This window comes from Nerophis ophidion, linkage group LG10 (assembly GCF_033978795.1).
Source record: "Nerophis ophidion isolate RoL-2023_Sa linkage group LG10, RoL_Noph_v1.0, whole genome shotgun sequence".
Classification (NCBI taxonomy): Eukaryota; Metazoa; Chordata; class Actinopteri; order Syngnathiformes; family Syngnathidae; genus Nerophis; species Nerophis ophidion.
In genome coordinates this window covers 60,444,578-60,468,577 of record NC_084620.1, presented here as the reverse complement: position 1 = coordinate 60,468,577, position 24,000 = coordinate 60,444,578, and the positions used below count along the sequence as shown (strand labels likewise).

Sequence of the window (24,000 nt, the reverse complement as noted above, 5' to 3'; positions counted from 1 at the left end):
ATTAGATGGCCATAGTAACTAATTAGATGATCATAGTAACTAATTAGATGACCATAGTAACTAATTAGATGACCATAGTAACTAATTAGATGACCATAGTAACTAATTAGATGACCATAGTAACTAATTAGATGATTATAGTAACTAATTAGATGATCACAGTAACTAACATATCATGCAGAAGTGCAGATTCCCACCATTGAAATACTTCGTGGAGTTCAAGTCTTACGTCATAACGGCAGCTACAGATTCGATCTTGAAGATGTAAAAAAATATTTGGGATTGTCCGGCGGGCCGGATTGAAAAACTTAACAGGCCGCAGACGAATCCTAGACCTTAATTTGCCCAGGTGTGCTTTAGAGAGTGGGCTGTGCTGTCGAATGCTGACTGCTTGCACAAAGTTGGGGCGTTTATAAAAGTATGTTCATGCTGTTTATTCATTTTTACAGACTTCATTTCAATACTCAAAGCTACGAGAAGTAGACGGACTATTTGACATATTTACTGAGGAACATAAAGCAGTCAGCCGGTCCTTTAAACAGCGAGGCAAGTTTCTTAAAGGCCTACTGAAATGAGATGTTCTCATTTAAACGGGGATAGCAGGTCCATTCTATGTGTCATACTTCATCATTTCCAAATATTGCCATATTTTTGCTGAAAGGATTTAGTAGAGAACATCCACGAAAAAGTTTGCAACTTTTGGTCGCTAATAAAAAAGCCTTGCCTGTACCGGAAGTAGCAGACGATGTGCGTGTGACGTCACGGGTTGTGGAGCTCCTCACATCTGAACATTGTTTACAATCATGGCCACCAGCAGCCAGAGCGATTCGGACCGAGAAAGCCACGATTTCCCCATTAATTTGAGCGAGGATAAAGGTTCGTGGATAAGGAAAGTGAGAGTGAAGGACTAGAAAAAAAAAAAAGAAAGACAGGGCAGTGGGAGCGATTCAGATGTTATTAGACACATTTACAATCATGGCCACCAGCAGCGAGAGCGATTCCGACCGAGAAAGCGACGAGGAAAGATTCGTGGATGAGGAAAGTGAGAGTGAAGGACTAGGAAAAAAATAATAAAAAAATAATAATAAATGAAAAAACCAGACGGCAGAGCGATTCGGATGTTATTAGACACATTTACTAGGACAATTGGGGAAAATCCCTCATCTGCTTATTGTGTTACTAGTGTTTAAGCGTTTTAGTTAAAGTGAGGGAAGCCATGTTTTTCGACGAGGCGGGCTGAGATTTCCCCCCCCTCCTCCTCAGTGGAAGCATCCGACGGTTGGGGGCGGCTGGTGGGAGGAGGCAAGAGAGTCCGCAGCTGCCTCTTTGACAGGTGCAGGAGGAACGGCGCAAGCTCTCCGCTCATAGCTACGGTAATACCACCATTTTCTCACCGAAACCTGCCGGTTGACATGTGGTAGGGAACCATGTTCGCTTGACCGCTCTGTTCCATAGTAAAGCTTCACCGTCATCTTTCGGGAATGTAAACAAGGAAACACCGGCTGTGTTTGTGTTGCTAAAGACGGCCGTAATACACCGCTTCCCACCTACAGCTTTCTTCTTTGACGTCTCCATTATTCATTGAACAAATTGCAAAAGATTCAGCAACACAGATGTCCAGAATACTGTGGAATTATGCGATTAAAGCAGACGACTTATAGCCGGGATCGGTGCTGGAAATTTAAAATAGCAATTTAGTGAACTAAAGCGGCCGTATTGGCATGTGTTGCAATGTTAATATTTCATCATTGATATATAAACTATTAGTGGGTGGCTAGTAGTGGCTTTCAGTAGGTCTTTAAACTTAAGTAAAATAAATATAAGCTGTCATTGTCTGTTCATTTCCGTGGTGTAGTCATATATTGTACCACTCGTGCACAAGTCATCAACCTGCTTTGTATGAACTCCCCTGAACTGAGAAATGCGGCGGCGGAAACCACACAGGTCTCAGGAAACTTTAGTTCCAGTAACTAAAGGTTCCAGGAACTTAAAAGTTCCCGAACTTTTGGTGAAAAAGGGGGCTTTGCACACACAAGACACCTGCACAGTAATGGCTTTTTAGCAAGAACTCCACATGAAAGCAAATATTAAGCGATAAATGTGCAATTTTTATGAGTGTTTCACTTTCAAAAGCAGCCGTGTGCTGTTTTTGCATAATGCTCAGGGAGAAACACCTGGTGCGCCATGGAAGGTGAAGCCGACCAAACCACGCCGAACTCCCCCCGGCGCTTATGACGCCGACTGACCGGAGAAAAAGACAAAAAGAATGGACGACAGGGAGAAAGAGGAGGTGGAGGAAGGGAAAGGGGGAGGGGGGGTGGACACGCTTCTCTTCCGAGCCGGCCTTGTTCGACTCCGGGTCGAGGAAGTGCGGATCGAGTCCAGGTCGAGGAAGTGCGGAGTCTCCGCAGCCCGTACACTGATGTCCATCTGCACAAAAACACAACTAAGCCGCTCCACACCCGGCCGTGGACGTACACGCAGGCCGTGGACGTCCACACGCAGGCCGTGGACGTCCACACGCAGGCCGTGGACGTCCACACGCAGGCCGTGGACGTCCACACGCAGGCCGTGGACGTCCACACGCAGGCCGTGGACGTCCACACGCAGGCCGTGGACGTACACGCAGGCCGTGGACGTCCACACGCAGGCCGTGGACGTCCACACGCAGGCCGTGGACGTCCACACGCAGGCCGTGGACGTACACGCAGGCCGTGGACGTACACGCAGGCCGTGGACGTACACGCAGGCCGTGGACGTACACGCAGGCCGTGGACGTCCACACGCAGGCCGTGGACGTACACGCAGGCCGTGGACGTACACGCAGGCCGTGGACGTACACGCAGGCCGTGGACGTACACGCAGACCGTGGACGTCCACACGCAGGCCGTGGACGTACACGCAGGCCGTGGACGTACACGCAGGCCGTGGACGTACACGCAGGCCGTGAACGTCCACACACAGGCCGTGGACGTACACGCAGGCCGTGGACGTCCACACACAGGCCGTGGACGTACACGCAGGCCGTGGACGTACACGCAGGCTGTGGACGTACACGCAGGCCGTGGACGTACACGCAGGCTGTGGACGTACACGCAGGCCGTGGACGTACACGCAGGCTGTGGACGTACACGCAGGCCGTGGACATACACACAGGCCGGGACGCAAGAGACACACGTGACACATCCCGCATCGTGGCCAGAGGAGCATGGATGAGGCTCGCATTAAATAAAAAAAAACTATCGGGAAACTTAAAGTCCTACTGAAAGCCACTACTAGCGACCACGCAGTCTGATAGTTTATATATCAATGATGAAATATTAACATTGCAACACATGCCTATACGGCCTTTTTACTTAACTAAGTTGCAATTTTAAATTCCGCACGAAGTATCCCGTTGAAAACATCGCGGAATGATGACGTGTGCACGTGATGTCTCGGATTGTAGCGGACATTTTGATCCAGCACCAATCACAGCTATAAGTCGCCTGCTTTAATCGCATAATTCCACAATATTCTGGACATCTGTGTTGCTGAATCTTTTGCAATTTGTTCAATGAATAATGGAGACGTCAAAGAAGAAAGATGTAGGTGGGAAGCGGTGTATTGCGGCCGCCTTTAGCAACACAAACACAGCCGGTGTTTCATTGTTTACATTCCCGAAAGATGACGGTGAAGCTTTACTATGGAACATAGTGGTCAAGCGAACATGGTTTCCTACCACATGTCAACCGGTAGGTTTCGGTGAGAAAATGGTGGTATTACCGTAGTTATGAGCGGAGAGCTTGCGTCGTTCCTCGTCCACCTGTCAAAGAGGCAGCTGCGGACTCTCTTGCCTCCTCCCATTGGCCACCCCCGACTGTCGGATGCTTCCAATGTGGAGGAAGCATCAACTGCCTTCGCCTCGTTGAGAAACGTGGCTTCCCTCAGAGACACTGGCGGTCACCACACCCCTCCAGCCTTCCGGTGGTACAGGTACGACCATATAATCTCACTAAAACACTAGAAACACAATAAGCAGATACGGGATTTTCCAGAATTATCCTCGTAAATGTGTCTAATAACATCGGAATCGTTCCCACTGTATAGTCTTTTTTTTTTGTAGTTCTTCACTCTCACTTTCCTCATCCACAAATCTTTCATCCTCGCTCAAATTAATGGGGAAATCGTCGCTTTCACGGTCCGAATCGCTCTTGCTGCTGGTGGCCATGATTGTAAACAATGTTCAGATGTGAGGAGCTCCACAACCCGTGACGTCACGCGCACATCGTCTGCTACTTCCGGTACAGGCAAGGCTTTTTTATTAGCGACCAAAAGTTGCCAACTAAATCCTTTCAGCAAAAATATGGCAATATCTCGAAATGATGAAGTATGACACATAGAATGGACCTGCTATCCCCGTTTAAATAAGAACATCTCATTTCAGTAGGCCTTTAAGTGCCCTCTTTGGGGATTGTAATAGAGATCCATCTGGATTCATCAACTTCATTCTAAACATTTCTTCACAAAAAAAGTAATCTTTAACATCAATATTTATGGAACATGTCCACAAAAAATCTAGCTGTCAACACTGAATATTGCATTGTTGCATTTCTTTTCACACTTTATGAACTTACATTCATATTTTGTTGAAGTATTATTCAATATATATATATTTATAAAGGATTTTTGAATTGTTGCTATTTTTAGAATATTTTTTAAAGATCTCACGTACCCCTTGGCATACCTTCAAGTCCCCCCGTTTGAGAACTGCTGGTCTAGGGTGTGACAGTCGATCACTTTTACAAAAATATAGACCTAATAATTAGCGATCATCAATCTTCACTATGACGTCACTTGATTGACATCCACAACACCCGAGGGTCTTGTGAGATGACTCTGCTGCTGCCAGATCATTATTAGGAAAAAACGACCGACAGAAAGTCAAGAAACCCTTCTGATTTCAACAGACTCTCGCGCCATAGACTGACTGCACGCTTCCTGTCTTCACAATAAAAGCGCGGCTTCATCCTGCTTGTGCTAACAAAATAAGAGTTGTGGCGTGCAAAAGCTAGCAAGCGTCAGAGTTTGCCGGCAGTATTTATTGTCAAGTGTATAAAAACCAGCTGGACAATTAAGATGGCAACAAAACAACCACTTTCATGTGGCATTAGACAGACAGGAGGACTTTTTTTCTCCTCCAGTCGAAAACGCTGACGTTATCATCACTACTGTTTGATTCCAATCACTGCAACGAGCTGGCGACTTGTCCAGGGTGTACGCCGCCTTCCGCCCGGTTGTAGCTGAGATAGGCTCCGGCGCCCCTCGCGACCCCGAAGGGAATAAGCGGTAGAAAATGGATGGATGGATGATTCCAATCAATGCAAGTCATCAGAATCAGGTAACTTATATTCGTGTCTTCATGAGAGAAAGGAATTACAAACCCTGTTTCCATATGAGTTGGGAAATTGTGTTAGATGTAAATATAAACAGAATACAATGATTTGCAAATCCTTTTCAAGCCATATTCAGTTGAATATGCTACAAAGACAACATATTTGATGTTCAAACTCATAAACTTTTTTTTTTTTTTTTCAAATAATAATTAACTTAGAAGCCCTGCGATGAGGTGGCGACTTGTCCAGGGTGTACTTGCCTTCCGCCCGATTGTAGCTGAGATAGGCACCAGCGTCCCCGGCAACCCCAAAGGGAATAAGCGGTAGAAAATGGATGGATGGATGGAATTAACTTAAAACTTCATGGCTGCAACACGTGCCAAAGTAGTTGGGAAAGGGCATGTTCACCACTGTGTTACATCACCTTTTCTTTTAAAAACACTCAATAAACGTTTTGGGAACTGGGGAAACTAATTGTTGAAGCTTTGAAAGTGGAATTCTTTACCATTTTTGCTTGATGTACAGTTTAAGTTGTTCAACAGTCCGGGGTCTTGTTGTCGTATTTTATGCTTCATAATACGCTACACATTTTCCATGGGAGACAGGTCTGGACTGCAGGCGGGCCAGGAAAGTACCCGCACTCTTTTTTTATGAAGCCACGCTGTTGTAACACTTGTCTTGCTGCAATAAGCAGGGGCGTCCATGATAACGTTGCTTGGATGACAACATACGTTGCTCCAAAACCTGTATGGACCATTCAGCATTAATGGTGCCTTCACAGATGTGTAAGTTACCCATGCATTGGGCACTAATGCACCCCCATACCATCACACATGCTGGCTTTTCAACTTTGCACCTATAACAGTCTGGATGATTATTTCCCTCTTTGTTACGGAGGACACCACGGCCACAGTTTCCAAATATAATTTGAAATGTGGACTCATCAGACCACAGAAGTCCATCTTAGATGAGCTTGGGTCCAGAGAAGCCGGTGGCGTTCCTGGGTGTTGTTGATAAATGGCTTTTGCTTTGCATAGTAGAGTTTTAACTTGCACTTACAGATGTAGCGACAGACTGTAGTTACTGACAGTGGTGTTACAAAGTGTTCCTGAGCCCATGTGGTGATATCCTTTACACACTGATTTTGGTTGTTGATGCAGTACCGCCTGAGGGATCAAAAGTCTGTAGTATCATCGCTTATGTGCAGTGATTTCTCCAGATTCTCTGAACCTTTTGATGATTTTAAAATCCCTAAATTCCTTGCAATAGCTCGTTGAGAAATGTTCTAAAACTGTTCGACAATTTGCTTACAAAGGGGTGTACCTCACCCCATCCTTGTTTGTGAATTACTTTGCATTTCATGGAAGCTGTTTTTATACCCAATCATGGCACCCACCTGTTCCCAATTAGCCCGCACACCTGTGAATGTTCCAAATAAGTGTTTGATGAGCATTCTTCAAGTATTTATCGACACTTTTCCCAACTACTTTGTCACGTTTTGCTGGCATCAAATTCTAAAGTTATGATTATTTGCAACAACAAAAAAAAAATATGAGTTTGAACATGAAATATGTTGTCTTTGTAGCATATTCAACTGAATATGGCTTGAAAAGGATTTGCAAATCATTGTATTCTGTTTATATTTACATCTAACACAATTTCCCAGGCGGGGTTTGTAGAACGGCGAGATGTGTCTGAGTCCCCCTGCGTGGGTTTGGTGGCGGCCAGGACGCGTGCACTGATCCGGCAGGGGTGAGGGGGGGGGCGGCCCAAGTGGGACTTAGGAGCGCATTGACGGGCCATAAAGGGGGCCAGCGCGGTGACTATTGTGCTCCCTGTTTTGTGCCCAAGAGTCCCGAGTATTTACAAAAGGTTGGCCGGTGCTCGGCGGCAGTTAGGGCAGCTGCGCAACAAAAAAAAAGCAGCAGCGCCACCTTGGTTGCGCAGTGGCCGGACTGGCCGAGCACTTTTCCAGCAAATTGTCGTGTTTTGGCGTAAAGAAGCACCGGCCCCCCCTTCGCGGCGAAACATCTCCCTTCTACACGCTTTAATAGAGCATTAAAAGAGGCGCCAAAGGCGTGAATCGACGTCGAAATGCGCCATGGCGGAGGCCGCCTGCAGCGTGGCGTAAAGGCGAGCTAGAAGAGGCTAAAAAGCAGGCATAAACACGCTAGTCGACGGGCAATGGCGACATGGAAGCACCCGCGGGCTGTAGGGGCCGGTGGAGCCCGGCCGGGGCCGTGCTAATGTGCGCCAAAGCCCGCAGCAGCATGGCGCACAGGACCGGTGACCCCTTCCATCTTTGCGCGTCTCCCCCACCCCCGCCTCGGCTAACCAGCCTCCGCCGTGCACCCCGTCTTTCTGTGCTAAAGACGCCGCGCGCTCCCCGGCCGAGGCGGAGGAGGAGGAGGCGTCGTGCGATGGCCGCCCCGGAGCCCCCCTGGAAGTGTGCTCGCCGCGGCCGGGCAGGAACGAGAGGGCGATGACGCCATTTTCTACACAAGCAAGCACGCTCGAAGAGCGGGGTTTAGCATCGGATATCGACGCGGAACAAGCCGCCCTACCTTGCTGGATCCTGCTCGGCGGTGGAGAGGTGGCGGGAGTCGGGATCCCGGATGGTGTTGCTGCTCGTCTTTGTGCACCCAGAGAGGAGCCTCTAGCGCCGAGGCTGCCTCTGCGCAAAGGTGCACACTCCACTTCCTTCCCGTCCTGCCAGCACAGCGACACGGGTGACTAATCACACACGCACACGCACACACACATACACACACACACACATGCACACACACGCACAAAAAACAACAACAGTTACACCAAAACAAAAAAGCACACGACGCGCCGCCTTTATGATCCTGTTTGATTTGCACTCCAGCTTTTATCCAAAGGCCACAAACGTTCAGCGCCGATTTGTGTCGCCCCCAGAACGCACCGGCAAGCCTCGAGAACGCAGACACCCCCCAACATGCACCCTAAACTTCACTTTGTGGGGGAAAACATCCACTGTGTTAAAAAAAGACACAACATATTTTTAAAAAACAATGCAACTTACAAACCCTGTTTCCATATGAGTTGGGAAATTGTGTTAGATGTAAATATAAACAGAATACAATGATTTGCAAATCATTTTCAACCCATATTCAGTTGAATATGCTACAAAGACAACATATTTGATGTTCAAACTCATAAACTTAACTTAGAATTTCATGGCTGCAACATGTGCCAAAGTAGTTGGGAAAGGGCATGTTCACCACTGTGTTACATCACCTTTTCTTTTAACAACACTCAATGAACGTTTGGGATTCAACCCATATTCAGTTGAATATGCTACAAAGACAACATATTTGATGTTCAAAATCATAAACTTATAATTAACTTAGAATTTCATGGCTGCAACACGTGCCAAAGTAGTTGGGAAAGGGCATGTTCACCACTGTGTTACATCACCTTTTCTTTTAACAACACTCAATAAACGTGAGGAAACTAATTGTTGAAGCTTTGAAAGTGGAATTCTTTCCCATTCTTGTTTTATGTAGAGCTTCAGTCGTTCATCAGTCCGGGGTCTCCGCTGTCGTATTTTATACTTCGTAATGCGCCACACATTTTCCATGGGAGACAGGTCTGGACTGCAGGCGGGCCAGGAAAGTACCCGCACTCATTTTTTACGAAGCCACGCTGTTGTAACATGTGCTGAATGTGGCTTGGCATTGTCTTGCTGAAATAAGCAGGGGCGTCCATGAAAAAGATGGCAGCATATGTTGTTCCAAAAGCTGTATGTACCTTTCAGCATTAATGGTGCCTTCACAGATGTGTAAGTTACCCATGCCTTGGGCACTAATGTACCCCCATACCATCACACATGCTGGCTTTTACATTTTGCGTCAATAACAATCCGGATGGTTATTTTTCTCTTTGTTCTGGAGGACACCATGTCCTCCGTTTCCAAATATAATTTGAAATGACCACAGAAAACCTTTTCCACTTTGCATCAATCCATCTTAGGGAATCTCGGGCCCAGAGAAGCTGCTGCGTTTCAGGATGTTGTTGATAAATGGCTTTGGCTTTGCATAGTAGAGTTTTAACTTGCTTACAAAGGGGTGTACCTCACCCCATCCTTGTTTGTGAATGACTTAGCATTTCATGGAAGCTGTTTTTATAGCCAATCATGGCACCCACCTGTTCCCAATTAGCCTGCACACCTGTGGGATGTTCCAAATAAGTGTTTGAGGAGCATTCCTCAACTTTATCAGTATTTATTGCCACCTTTCCAGACTTCTTTGTCACGTGTTGCTGGCATAAATCCTAAAGTTAATGATTATTTGCAACAAAAAATTTTTTTTTATGAGTTTGAACATCAAATATGTTGTATTTGTAGCATATTCAACTGAATATGGCTTGAAAAGGATTTGCAAATCATTGTATTCTGTTTATATTTACATCTAACACAATTTCCCAACTCATATGGGAACAGGGTTTGTATAACCTGCTACCAAAGAATGTACAACAATTTTTCTCAACAAAAGAGGAGAAATATAACTTTATAGGAAATCTAATTGAAAACATTTGTATGCACGTACAACACTTAAAACCTTTAGCATATCAGTATGTGGAATTAAATGATGGAATGGATGAAGTAAAGAAGTTAAAGATTGTACTGATATGATCCACTTTAAGAGGATGTTCAAATTAATAGTGCTTACAAAGAAGAAGAATTATGAGAAACACTTTCAACCTTATTGAAAATAAGCTATTCTTCCTCTCAGTATGTTGGTAGTGACTGAATTGATTGATTACATGTTACAGAACTGTTGTGTTACTCATTGACGGATGTCATTTTATTATAAAGGAGGTCAGTAGATGAATGTACAGTAAGTATATCATTGTGGGAAAGAGGTAGGTTTAAATAAGCTTTACTTCTTCCTACTCCTTTTCGGACATGAAATGATGTGGGATTGTTTGATGTTTTATGTTGTAAGTATGTTAATGTTCATGTTCGAAATAAACTAAGACAGAAGAAGACAAAAGATAAGCATAAACCCCGTGGCGTATATTGTCAACAACCTTTGGATATACTTCATCAATTGTTTGCTTACATATTCATGATTTTCCTGACAAATAGTGCACTTCCGTGTCAAAATATGCACTTTTATGAAGAAAAACACAACTAGAAGTCCAACTTAATGCATGCAAGTTACAGAAATGATGCAGATTGTAAACTCAAACAAACAGCTTGAAAATAAATGACAGTAAAGGCAGCCATTTTGTCAAAGTCCTGCTTGTAAATAAATACTAGCTTGTTTGTGTGAAATGAGCTCAATAAAGTTGTTCTATAGTTTATAAACTCAGTACCACCCGCTGGTGTTTGACATTAATGTAACAATGAGAACATGGTTGCATTATTTAGAAAAAAAAACATAAACTGTATGCTGATTGTGTGCTAAGCTAACAGGTCAAGCTAATGTCAACATTGATTAGTCTGATTCTTTAAAAAAACATGTCAAAATTTTGCACAATCAATGAGTTACCAAAATGTGATATAATGGTATGGTACAAGCCATTTAGCAACTTTAAAACACACATTTCATCACATTCTAAACTCTAATCATAATAAATGACAGTAAAGGCAGCCATTTTGTCAAAGTCCTGCTTGTAAATAAATACTAGCTTGTTTGTGTGAAATGAGTTCGATAAAGTTGTTCTCTAGTTTATAAACTCAGTACCACCCACTGGTGTTTGACATTAATGTAACAATGAGAACATGGTTATATTATTTTGAAGAAAACCATCAACTGTATGCTGTTTGTGTGCTAAGCTAACAGATCAAGCTAATGTCAACATTGAGCAGCCTGTCCCTTTAAATTACCAAACAATTACAAATGTATGCATTTGGCACAATTAATAAGTGACCAAGATCAAAAACTCCTTAAAACAGTCCACTACCTATAATATGGGCTTTTTAAACATAAGATCATTGTCTCCCAAAACGTTATTAGTTAATGAGGTCATCAGAGACAACAATCTTAACGTCATCGGTCTTAGCGAAACCTGGCTTAAACCAGAAGATTTTTTTGCGCTAAATGAGGCATCTCCTCCTGACTATACAAATGCGCATATTGCCCGTCCCCATAAAAGGGGTGGGGAGGTCGCACTAATATACAACGAAAACTTTAACCTCAGTCCTAACATAAATAATAAATATAGATAATTTGAGGTGCTTACTATGAGGTCTGTCACACCGCTGCTTCTATGCCTGGCTGTTATCTACCGCCCCTCAGGGCCCTATTCGGACTTTATCAATGTATTCTCAGAGTTCGTTGCTGATCTAGTGACGCGCGCCGATAATATAATTATAATGGCGGACTTTAATATCCATATGAATACCCCATCAGACCTACCGTGCGCGGCGCTCCAGACTGTAATTGATAGCTGTGGTCTTACACAGCAGCCTGTCCCTTTAAATAACCAAACAATTAAAAATGTATGCATTTGGCACAATCAATGAGTGACCAAAATGTGATATATTGGTATGGTGTACACCATTTAGCAACTCTAAAACACACATTTCATTATATTGTAAACCCTAATCAAAATAAATGGATGTAAAGGCAGCCATTTTGTCAAAGTCCTGCTTGTAAATAAATACTAGCTTGTTTGTGTGAAATTAGTTCAATAAAGTTGTTCTATTGTTCCTAAACGCAGTACTAGGTGGTGTTTGATATTAATGTAACAACGCCAAGAGGAAAATACCATGGTTACATTATTTACACAAAATCCATAAACTGTATGCTGTTTATGTGCTAAGCTAACAGATCAAGCTAATATCAACATTGTGTAGTCTGATTCTTTAAAAAAAAAACATTTAAGTATATATGTAACACAATTAATGAGTTACAAAAATTTGATATATTGTTATAGTATTTGCCGTTTAGCAACTCTAAGACACAATTTAAAAAAATGACTCTAAAAGGTCCTGCTTGTGGATAAAAACTAAAATAGCGCAAAGGTGTTCTAAAGTTGATAAAGTTAGTACAACCCAGTGGTGTTGGATGTTAATGAAACAATGCGGAGAGGAACTAAAACCAGTTACATCAATTTAGAAGAAAAACAAACTTTATGCTGTTTATGCGCTAGGCTAACAAATCAAGCTAATGTCATCATTGTTTGGCTAAACAAGATCCTGCTTGGGGATAAATACTTGCTTGTTTGAGTCAAATTAGCTCTATAAAGTTGTTCTATTGTTTCTAAACTTAGTACAACCCAGTGGTGTTTGTCATTGATGTAGGAGTTAAAATATATTTTGGGTGTGAATATTTTAGCTATACAAAAGGCAATCAGTATGGCACAATGTGTATTATTTATTACACATTTTTGGTTTTACTTATGTTACTTTATGTAATTATCTGAATAATTTTCCCATTGTGGGATAAATAAAAGTCTATCCTGTCCTATAAACTTTATGCGGTTTATGCGCGAGGCAAATAGCTCAAGCTAATATCAACAAAAGGTACTTTGTTCCTTTGAATAACCCAACAAATAAAAAATACGGATCGAGCAATATCAATAAGTGAGCAAAACATAATATACTAATATAGCAACTCTAAAACACATATTTCATCATAAAATAATCTCAAAATAACTTTGAGTGCGGCCATCTTGGAAAGGTCTGGCTTGTAAACAAATGCTGGCTTGTTTGAATCGAGTTAGCTCAATTAAGTTGTCGTCCATCTCACAAACTCAGTACGACCCAGCGGTGTTTTCCATCTTAATTTAGGAGAAACTTTATGTTGTTTAAAGTCCTACTGAAAGCCACTTCTAGCCACCACGCAGTCTGATAGTTTATATATCAACGATGAAATAATAACATTGCAACACATTCCAATACGGCCACTTTAGTTTATTTAAATTACAATTTTAAATTTCCCGCAGAGTTTCCTGTTGAAAACGTCGAGGAATGTTGTGCTTGTGACGATTTTTATTGGAGGGGAAATTTTAGCCCAGCATCACACACGGCGCTAAAAGTCGTCTCTTTTAATCGCATAATTACACAGTAATTTGGACATCTGTGTTGCTGAATCTTTTGCAATTTGTTCATGAATAATGAAGACGTCAAAGAAGAATGCTGTTGGTGTAGCAACACAAACACAGCCGGTGTTTCCTTGTTTGTTGTGAAGCTTTAACACAGAGCGGTCAAGCGAACATGTTTCTCTACCAGCAAGTTTTTGGATGGGAAAATTGTGATATTAAGTCGGCTCTTACCGGAGACTTGAGCGGATTATGCGACCTCCTCCTGCAGCTGTCAAAAAGGCAGCTGTGGTCTTGGCTTCTCTCAGAGACACTGGCGGTCACCGCAGCTGTCCGACTTTCAGGTATGACTTTATAATCTCACTAAAACACTATTAAAATAATAAGCAGAAAAGGGATTTTCCAGAATTATCCTAGTAAATGTGTCTAATAACATCTGAATCGCTCCCACTGCCCAGTCTTTCTTCTTTTTTTTTTCTAGTCCTTCACTCCCACTTTCCTCATCCACGAATCTTTCATCCTCGCTAAAATTAATAGGGAAATCGTCACTTTCTCGCTCCGAATCGCTCTCGCTGCTGGTGGCCATGATTGTAAACAATGTTCAGATGTGAGGAGCTCCACAACCCGTGACGTCACGCGCACATCGTCTGCTACTTCCGGTACAGGCAGGGCTTTTTTATTAGCGACCAAAAGTTGCGAACTTTATCGTCGATGTTCTCTACTAAATCCTTTCAGCAAAAATATGGCAATATCGCAAAATGATGAAGTATGACACATAGAATGGACCTGCTATCCCCGTTTAAATAAGAACATCTCATTCCAGTAGGCCTTTAAGTAGTGTTTCTTTATTAAAAGCTTGCAGTTAGCATAATCATTTAGTGAGCAAACGGCGAGAAATCTTTCCCTTTGCACAACTAAACAGTTTCAAAAAGATGCATTTAACTCAATATATCACCAAAAAGTGATATCATATTATAGTACATGCTGTTAAGCAACTTCCATCCATCCATTTTCTACCGCTTATTCTCTTTGGGGTCGCGGCAACTTAAAAAAATATATATAAATATCATGATTTAATTTCCAAATAAGTGACTGTGATGACCGCCATGTTGTCTCGATCGTAAACAAATGAGTCAAATTAGCTCAATTAAGTCATCCTATTGTTTACAAACTAGTACTGTTTGATATTAATTTGGAAAAACGAAACCGTTAACTTTGTTGTTTAGGTGCCAAGCTAACGGCTCGAGCTAACGTCAACATTAAGTAGTGTTTCTTTATTAAAAGCTTGCAGTAAGCGTTGTCACTTAGTGAGTAAACGTCGAGTAATCTTTCCCTTTCCACAAACAAACAATGACAAAAAGATGTATTTAACTCCATACACCCCCAAAAAGTGATGTAATATTATGGTACATGCTGTTTAGCAACTTAAAAAAACACATACATTTTATCATATTTTAATCTCCAAATAAGTGAGAGTGACGGCAACTATATTGTCTCGCTTGTAAACAAATAAGTCAAATTAGCTCAATAAAGTTGTCCTGTTGTTTACAAACAGTACAAGTTATTAGTGTTTGATATTTATTTGGAAAAATGAAACAGTTAGCTTGGCGCTTAAACAGCATAAAGTTAACGTCAACATTAAGTAGTGTTTCTTTTAAAACACCAAACCATTAAATTATTGCAGTTAGCGTATTCATTTAGTGACCAAACGATGATAAACTTTTTTTATGTTACTAGAAATCCTTTATCTTTCTATTGTGTTGCTAGTGTTTTAGTGAGTTTAACAGTACCTGATAGTCGGAAGTGTACGTCCACGGCCGGGTGTTGACGCGCAGTGTCTCAGGGAAGTCGACGGCAGCTGTACGGACGACACAAGCTCAACTGATCTCCTGTAAGAAGCGACTTTTTAACCACAATTTTCTCACAGAAACCTGCTGCTTGACATTCGGTTGGGATCCATGTCCGCTGTGATCCAAAGTAAAGTTTCACCTCCGTGAATTTTAAACAAGGAATCACCGTGTGTTTGTGTGGCTAAAGGCTAAAGCTTCCCAACTCCATCGTTCTACTTTGACTTCTCCATTATTATTTGAACAAATTGCAAAAGATTCAGCAACACAGATGTCCAAAATACTGTGTAATTATGCCGTTAAAGCAGACGACTTTTAGCTGTGTGTGTGTGCAGCGCTCATATTCCTAACAGTCCGTGACGTCACGCGTACGCGTCATCATTACGCGCCGTTTTCAAGAAAAAAGTCCCAGGAAATTTAAAATTGTAATTTAGTAAACTAAAGCGGCCGTATTGGCATGTGTTGCAATGTTAATATTTCATCATTGATATATAAACTATCAGACTGCTGGTGGCTAGTAGTGGCTTTCAGTAGGTCTTTAACTTAATGCTGTTTAAGTGCCAAGCTAGCGGCTTGAGCTAACGTCAACATTAAGTATTGTTCCTTTTAAAACACCAAACCATTAAATTATTGCAGTTAGTATATTCATTTAGTGACCAACCGGTGACAAACTATTTTTTATGTTACTAGTTATTAGTGTTTGATATTTATTTTGAAAAATGAAACCTTTAACTTTGTTGTTTAAGCACCAAGCTAACGTCAACATTAAGTAGTGTTCATTTTAAAACACCAAACCATTAAATATTTGCAGTTAGCATATTCATTTAGTGACCAACCTGTGACAAACAATTTTTTATTTTGTCAGTTATTAGTGTTTGATATTTATCTAGAAAAAATTAACTGTTAACTTTATGCTGTTTAAGCGCCAAGCTAACGGCTCGAGCTAACGTCAACATTAAGTAGTCCATCCATCCATCCATCCATCCATCATCTTCTGCTTATCCGAGGTTGGGTCCCGGGGGCAGCAGCCTAAGCAGGAAAGCCCAGACTTCCCTCTCCCCAGCCACTTCGTCTAGCTCTTCCCGGGGGATCCCGAGGCGTTCCCAGGCCAGCCGGGAGAGACATAGTCTTCCCAACGTGTCCTGGGTCTTCCCCGTGGCCTCCGACCAGTTGGACGTGCCCTAAACACCTCCCTAGGGAGGCGTTCGGGTGGCATCCTGACCAGATGCCCGAACCACCTCATCTGGCTCCTCTTGATGTGAAGGAGCAGCGGCTTTACTTTGACTTCCTCCCGGATGGCAAAGCTGCTAACCCTATCTCTAAGGGAGATACCCGCCACCCAGCGGAGGAAACTCATTTCGGCCTCTTGTACCCGAGATCTTGTCCTTTCGGTCATGACCCAAAGCTCATGACCATAGGTGAGGATGGGAACGAAGATCGACCGGTAAATTGAGAGCTTTGCCTTCCGGCTCAGCTCCTTCTTCACCACAACGGATCGATACAGCGTCCGCATTACTGAAGACGCCGCACCGATCCGCCTGTCGATCTCACAATCCACTCTTCCCTCACTTGTGAACAAGACTCCTAGGTACTTGAACTCCTCCACTTGGGGCAGGGTATCCTCCCCAACCCGGAGATGACACTCCACCGTTTTCCAGGCGAGAACCATGGACTCGGACTTGGAGGTGCTGATTCTCATTCCGGTCGCTTCACACTCGGTTGCGAACCGATCCAGTGAGAGCTGAAGATCCCGGCCAGATGAAGCCATCAAGACCACATCATCTGCAAAAAGCAGAGACCTAATCCCGCGGCCACCAAACAGGAACCCCTCAACGCCTTGACTGCGCCTAGAAATTCTGTCCATAAAAGTTATGAACAGAATGGGTGACAAAGGACAGCCTTGGCGGAGTCCAACTCTCACTGGAAACGTGTTCGACTTACTGCCGGTAATGCGGACCAAGCTCTGGCACTGATCATACAGGGATCGGACCGCCACAATAAGACAGTCCGATACCCCATACTCTCTGAGCACTCCCCACAGGACTTCCCGAGGGACACGGTCCAATGCCTTCTTCAAGTCCACAAAGCACATGTAGACTGGTTGGGCAAACTCCCATGCACCCTCAAGAACCCTGCCGAGAGTATAGAGCTGGTCCACAGTTCCATGACCAGGACGAAAACCACACTGTTCCTCCTGAATCCGAGGTTGGACTGTCCGGCGTAGCCTCCTCTCCAGTACACCTGAATAAACCTTACCGGGAAGGCTGAGGAGTGTGATCCCACGATAGTTGGAACACACCCTCCCGTCCCCCTTCTTAAAGAGAGGAACCACCACCCCGGTCTGCCAATCCAGAGGTACCGCCCCCGATGTCCATGCCATGCTGCAGAGTCTTGTCAACCAAGACAGCCCCACAGCATCTAGAGCCTTAAGGAACTCTGGGCAGATCTCATCTACCCCCGGGGCCTTTCCGCCAAGGAGCTTTTTAACTACCTCAGCAACCTCAGCTCCAGAAATAGGAGAGCCCACCACAGATTTCCCAGGCACCGCTTCCTCATAGGAAGACGTGTTGGTGGGATTGAGGAGGTCTTCGAAGGATTCCCTCCACCGATCCACAACATCCGCAGTCGAAGTCAGCAGAACACCATCCGCACCATACATGGTGTTGACAGTGCACTGCTTCCCCTTCCTAAGGCGGCGTATGGTGGTCCAGAATCGCTTTGAAGTTGTCCGGAAGTCGTTTTCCATGGCTTCCCCGAACTCTTCCCATGTCCGAGTTTTTGCCGCCGCGACCGCTAAAGATGCACACCGCTTGGCCCGTCGTTACCCGTCCACTGCCTCTGGAGTCCTATGAGCCAAAAGAACCCGATAGGACTCCTTCTTCAGCTTGACGGCATCCCTCACTGCTGGTGTCCACCAACGGGTTCTGGGATTACCGCCACGACAGGCACCAACAACCTTGCGGCCACAGCTCCAATCAGCCGCCTCGACAATAGAGGTTCGGAACATGGTCCACTCGGACTCAATGTCCCGCACCTCCCTCGTGACATGTTCAAAGGTCTTCCGGAGGTGGGAATTGAAACTCTCTCTGACAGGAGACTCTGCCAGAAGTTCCCAGCAGACCCTCACAATGCGTTTGGGCCTGCCAGGTCTGTCCGGCATCCTCCCCCACCATCGCAGCCAACTCACCACCAAGTGGTGATCGGTAGAAAGACCCACCCCTCTAATCACCCGGGTGTCCAAAACATAAGGCCGCAAATCCGATGACACAACTACAAAGTCGATCATGGAACTGCGGCCTAGGGTGTCCTGGTGCCAAGTGCACATATGGACATACTTATGTTTGAAAATGGTGTTTGTTATGGACAATCCGTGACGAGCACAAAAGTCCAATAACAAAACACCACTCGGGTTTGGATCCGGGCGACCATTCTTCCCAATCACGCCTCTCCAGGTTTCACTGTCGTTGCCAACATGAGCGTTGAAGTCCCCTAGTAGGGAATCACCCGGGGGAGCACTTTCCAGTACTCCCTCAAGTGTAACCAAAAAGGGTGGGTACTCTGAACTGCTGTTTGGTGCGTAAGAACAAACAACAGTCAGGACCCGTCCCCCCACCCGAAGGCGGAGGGAGGCTACCCTCTCGTCCACTAGGTTGAACTCCAACGTGCAGGCTTTGAGCCGGGGGGCAACGAGAATTGCCACCCCAGCCCGTCGCCTCTCACTGCCGGCAACGCCAGACTGGAAAAGAGTCCAGTCCCTCTCGAGAGAAGTGGTTCCAGAGCTCTTGCTGTGCGTCGAGGTGAGTCCGACAATATCCAGCCGGAACTTCTCTACCTCGCGCACTAGCTCAGGCTCCTTCCCCCCCAGTGAGGTGACGTTCCACGTCCCAAGAGCTAGCTTCTGTAGCCGAGGTTGGGACCGCCAAGTGCCCTTCCTTCGGCTGCCGCCCAGCTCACAATGCACCAGACCTCTATGGCCCCTCCTATGAGTGGTGAGCCCATTGGAGGGGTGACCCACGTTGCCTCTTCGGGCTGTGCCCGCCATCGTGCCCCAACTCCGGGCCTGGCTCCAGAGCGGGGCCCCGGTGACCCGCGTCCTGGCAAGGGAAATCTGAGAGCATTTTGTTGTAATTCCATAGAAGTCTTTGAGCTGCTCTTTGTCTGATCACTCACCTAGGACCTGTTTGTCTTGGGAGACCCTACCAGGGGGCATAAATCCCCCGGACAACATAGCTCCTAGGATCATTGGGACACGCAAACTCTTCTACCACGGTAAGGTGGCAGCTCAAAGAGGAGACATTAAGTAGTTCCTTTTAAAACTTTAAACCATTAAATTATTGCAGTTAGCATATTCATTTAGTGACCAACCGGTGATAAACAATTTTTTAAATGTTAATAGTTATTGGTGTTTGATATTTATTTGGAAAAATGAAACCCTTAACTTTATACTGTTTAAGCGCCAAGCTAACGGCTCGAGCTAATGTCAACATTAAGTAGTGTTTCTTTTAAAACACCAAACCATTAAATTATTTCAGTTAGCATATTCATTTAGCGACCGACCAGTGATAAACTATTGTTTATGTTACTAGTTATTAGTGTTTGATATTTATTTGGAAAAATGAAACCCTTAACCTTATGCTGTTTAAGCGCCAAGCTAACGTCAACATTAAGTAGTGTTCCTTTTAAAACATCAAACCATTAAATTATTGCAGTTAGCATATTCATTTAGTGACCAACCGGTGATAAACTACATTTTTATGTTAATAGTTATTAGTGTTTGATATTTCTTAGGGAAAATGGAACCCTTAATTTTATGCTGTATAAGCGCCAAGCTAGCGCTTCGAGCTAACGTCAACATTAAGTAGTGTTTCTTTTAACACACCAAACAATTACATTCTTACAGTTAGCATAATCAATTAGTGACCAACCGGTGATAAATACTTTTTTATGCTACTAGTTATTAGTGTTTGATATTAATTCGGAAAAATGAAACCGTTAACTTTATGCTGTTTAAGCACCAAGCTAACGGCTAGAGCTAACGTCAACATTAAGTAGAGTTCATTTTAAAACACCAAACCATTAAATTATTGCAGTTAGCATAATCAATTAGTGACCAACCGATGATAAACTATATTTTATGTACTAGTTATTAGTGGTTGATATTTATTTGGAAAAATGAAACCCTTAATTGTATGCTGTTTAAGCGCCAAGCTAACATCAACATTAAGTAGTGTTTCTTTTAAAACACCAAACCATTAAATTATTTCAGTTAGCATATTCATTTAGCGACCAACCAGTGATAAACTATTGTTTATGTTACTAGTTATTAGTGTTTGATATTTATTTGGAAAAATGAAACCCTTAACCTTATGCTGTTTAAGCGCCAAGCTAACGTCAACATTAAGTAGTGTTCCTTTTAAAACATCAAACCATTAAATTATTGCAGTTAGCATATTCATTTAGTGACCAACCGGTGATAAACTACATTTTTATGTTACTAGTTATTAGTGTTTGATATTTATTTGGAAAAAGGAAACTGTTCATTTTATGCTGTTTAAGCACCAAGCTAACATCAACATTAAGTAGCGTTCCTTTTAAAACACCAATCCTTTAAAAACTTGCAGTTAGCCTAATCAAATAGTGACTAAACGATGACAAAGTATGTTTTATGTTACTAGTTATTAGTGTTTAAAATTAATTAGGAAAAAGGAAACTGTTAACTTTATGCTGTTTAAGCGCCAAGCTAACGGCTAGAGCTAACGTCAACATTAAGTAGTGTTCCTTTTAAAACACCAAACCATTAAATTATTGCACTTAGCATAATCAATTAGTGACTAAACGATGGCAAACTATGATTTATGTTACTAGTTATTAGTGTTTAAAATTAATTAGGAAAAATGAAACCGTTAACTTTATGCTGTTTAAGCGCCAAGCTAACGTCAACATTAAGTAGTGTTCCTTTTAAAACACCAAACCATTAAATTATTGCAGTTAGCATAATCAATTTGTGACTAAACGATGGCAAACTGTTTTGTTACTAGTTATTAGTGTTTAAAATTAATTAGGAAAAATGAAACTGCTAACTTTATGCTGTTTAAGCGCCAAGCTAACTGCTAGAGCTAACGTCAACATTAAGTAGTGTTTCTTTTAAAACACCATCCATCCATCCATATTCTACCACTTATTCCCCAAACCATTAAATTCTTGCAGTTAGCATAATCAATTAGTGACCAACTGATGATAAACTATTTATGTTACATGCAGTTGAGCGACTGAAAAACACAAATTAATCCTAAACTAGTGCCACTGTGTTAAAATAAATGACTTTAAAGTATGTTTTCATGGCTCGATTAAATAAATGCTAGCTTTTGAGTCAAATCAACTACAAAACAAACAAAAAAAAAAAAACTCTGCTTTAGAGTTTCAAAAACCCCAACATTCGACATTAATTTAGGAGAAAACAATTGCATTGCACTGTTTGTGTGTAAGCTAAACAAGTCATTTTAATGTCAACATGACAATAAATATCATGAACCTACCTTGTTGACGTCTCAGTTTCAAAGAATCATGGTGAAAAAAGGGATGCAAGAGATGAGAATGATGACATTTGTCATCCAAACATGAGAGCAGCATCCACACGAGGACTCAGTTAGAGGACGTGTGTCAGGTGTTGCAAATATATTGTTAATGATTGTTTAATAAGTGCAGGTGGATGTTAAACCATGCTCAATACTACTTCTACATCTCTGTTGTCTTTATGCTGCCTTTAGGTTACTTTACACCAGTCAAACTATTATAAATCAGAAAAAATAAGCTATAAAAATGTATATAGGACTTTTCATTCTCTTTCTGAAGGCAAAGCCACAAAGGGCGGCTGCAACGACACACAATTAACTTAAGCGGCAGCATTAATCCATTATCATAAGAATGCTGTTTGCAATGAGGAGGGGGGTGGGGGGGTAGTGCCGGACTTTTCCAATGGAGCTTTTATCTTTGTGTTCAATAACATGCAGGCTGCTTTGGACACTTTTCTAAAGGTGTAAAAGAATGACGTGCTTACTTTACCGCTGCACTTGAATGAATAGTCCACTATAGAAAGCACGTCACTAGTTGGATGTTCTTCACATTTGTTCTTATAAAAACAAGCCGGTGTAGGTGAAGATGTGCTAAACAGCTGACTGTTTGAAGACATGTCCTAGTTTCATATAAAGGATGTACTTATATTACCTGTGCACCAGCTCACCTGCCTTATTGATCTGCAATCCAATTCTGTCCTGAAATTGTGCATAAGACAGCAAACACAATAACGATTTAGTATGTCTTACCATCTTCATGAGGTCAAAGGTCAGCCACACACACACACACACACACACACACACACGCCATTTTTTTGGTTAAACCTCCTCACCTGTGGAACAGAATAGTTGGTTGCTGTTGCTATTTTAAAGCCATGTCCACACAAACACAGGTCATAAAAAAAATAATATACATATACTTACATAAAAACATACATGTATAAACATATAAATATAAATACACACACATTATACATTTTTAGATATATAAATGTATGTAAATACATACATACATACACTGTATATACATTATATAAATATATACATATATATTTATATGTATATTTATGTGTATATGTATATTTATATATATACATATACACATGTATACATATACATGTATATTAATATATATATATACATATACATATATATACACATACACACACATATATATGTATATATACACACACATTATGTATATATATATATATATATATATACACATACGTTTGTGTGTGCATCTATATACCGTATTTCCTTGAGTTGCCGCCAGGTATATAGTATGCGCCTGCCTTGAATTACTGCCAGGTCAAACTCGCTTCCCAAAATAATTAGTGCATGCTTAGTATTACCGCCGGGTCAAACTCGTGACTTCTTGAGTGACACTTCCCCTGTCATCATTTTCAAAATGGAGGAGGCTGATTTCAATACCGGTAATTTGAAATCGCATAAAGGGAAGAAGATTAAAAGCTATTCAGTTGGATTTAAGGTCCAAGCTTACATCACACTCAAATTTTTACTGCATACCTTTGGTAAGTGCCGGAGTGAGAAGAGGTTTTAAAATAATTAGCGGCGGCAATTCAAGGAAATACGGTATGTATACTATATCCATATGTGTATTTTCTACCGCTTATTCCCTTTGGGGTCGCGGGGGGCGCTGGTGCCTATCTCAGCTACAATCGGGCGGAAGGCGGCGTACACCCTGGACAAGTCACCACTTTATCGCAGGGCCAACACAGATAGACAGACAACATTCACACTCACATTCACACACTAGGGACCATTTAGTGTTGCCAATCAACCTATCCCCAGGTGCATGTCTTTGGAGGTGGGAGGGGCCTATCCCCAGGTGCATGTCTTTGGAGGTGGGAGGGGCCTATCCACAGATGCATGTCTTTGGAGGTGGGAGGGGCCTATCCACAGGTGCGTGTCTTTGAAGGTGGGAGGGGCCTATCCACAGGTGCGTGTCTTTGGAGGTGGGAGGAGCCTATCCCCAGGTGCATGTCTTTGGAGGTGGGAGGGGCCTATCCCCAGGATCATGTCTTTGGAATATTATATTTGTTCTCCCCATTAATGCGTGGGTTCCCTCCGGGTACTCCGGCTTCCTCCCACCTCCAAAGACATGCACCTGGGGATAGGTTGATTGGCAACACTAAATGGTCCCTAGTGTGTGAATGTGAGTGT

The 24,000-nt window shown here is 42.8% G+C and overlaps 1 protein-coding gene across 1 annotated transcript in view; it reads right to left on the bottom strand.

The window, feature by feature from the left end:
* znf800b (zinc finger protein 800b) overlaps window positions 1-8,220 on the bottom strand; it is a 67,895-nt gene extending 59,675 nt beyond the window's left edge. The window contains 1 exon segment of the mRNA XM_061914322.1: window positions 7,940-8,220. The gene's annotated coding sequence lies outside the window, so the exon portion shown is untranslated.
* Between the last annotated feature and the right edge of the window lie 15,780 nt (window positions 8,221-24,000).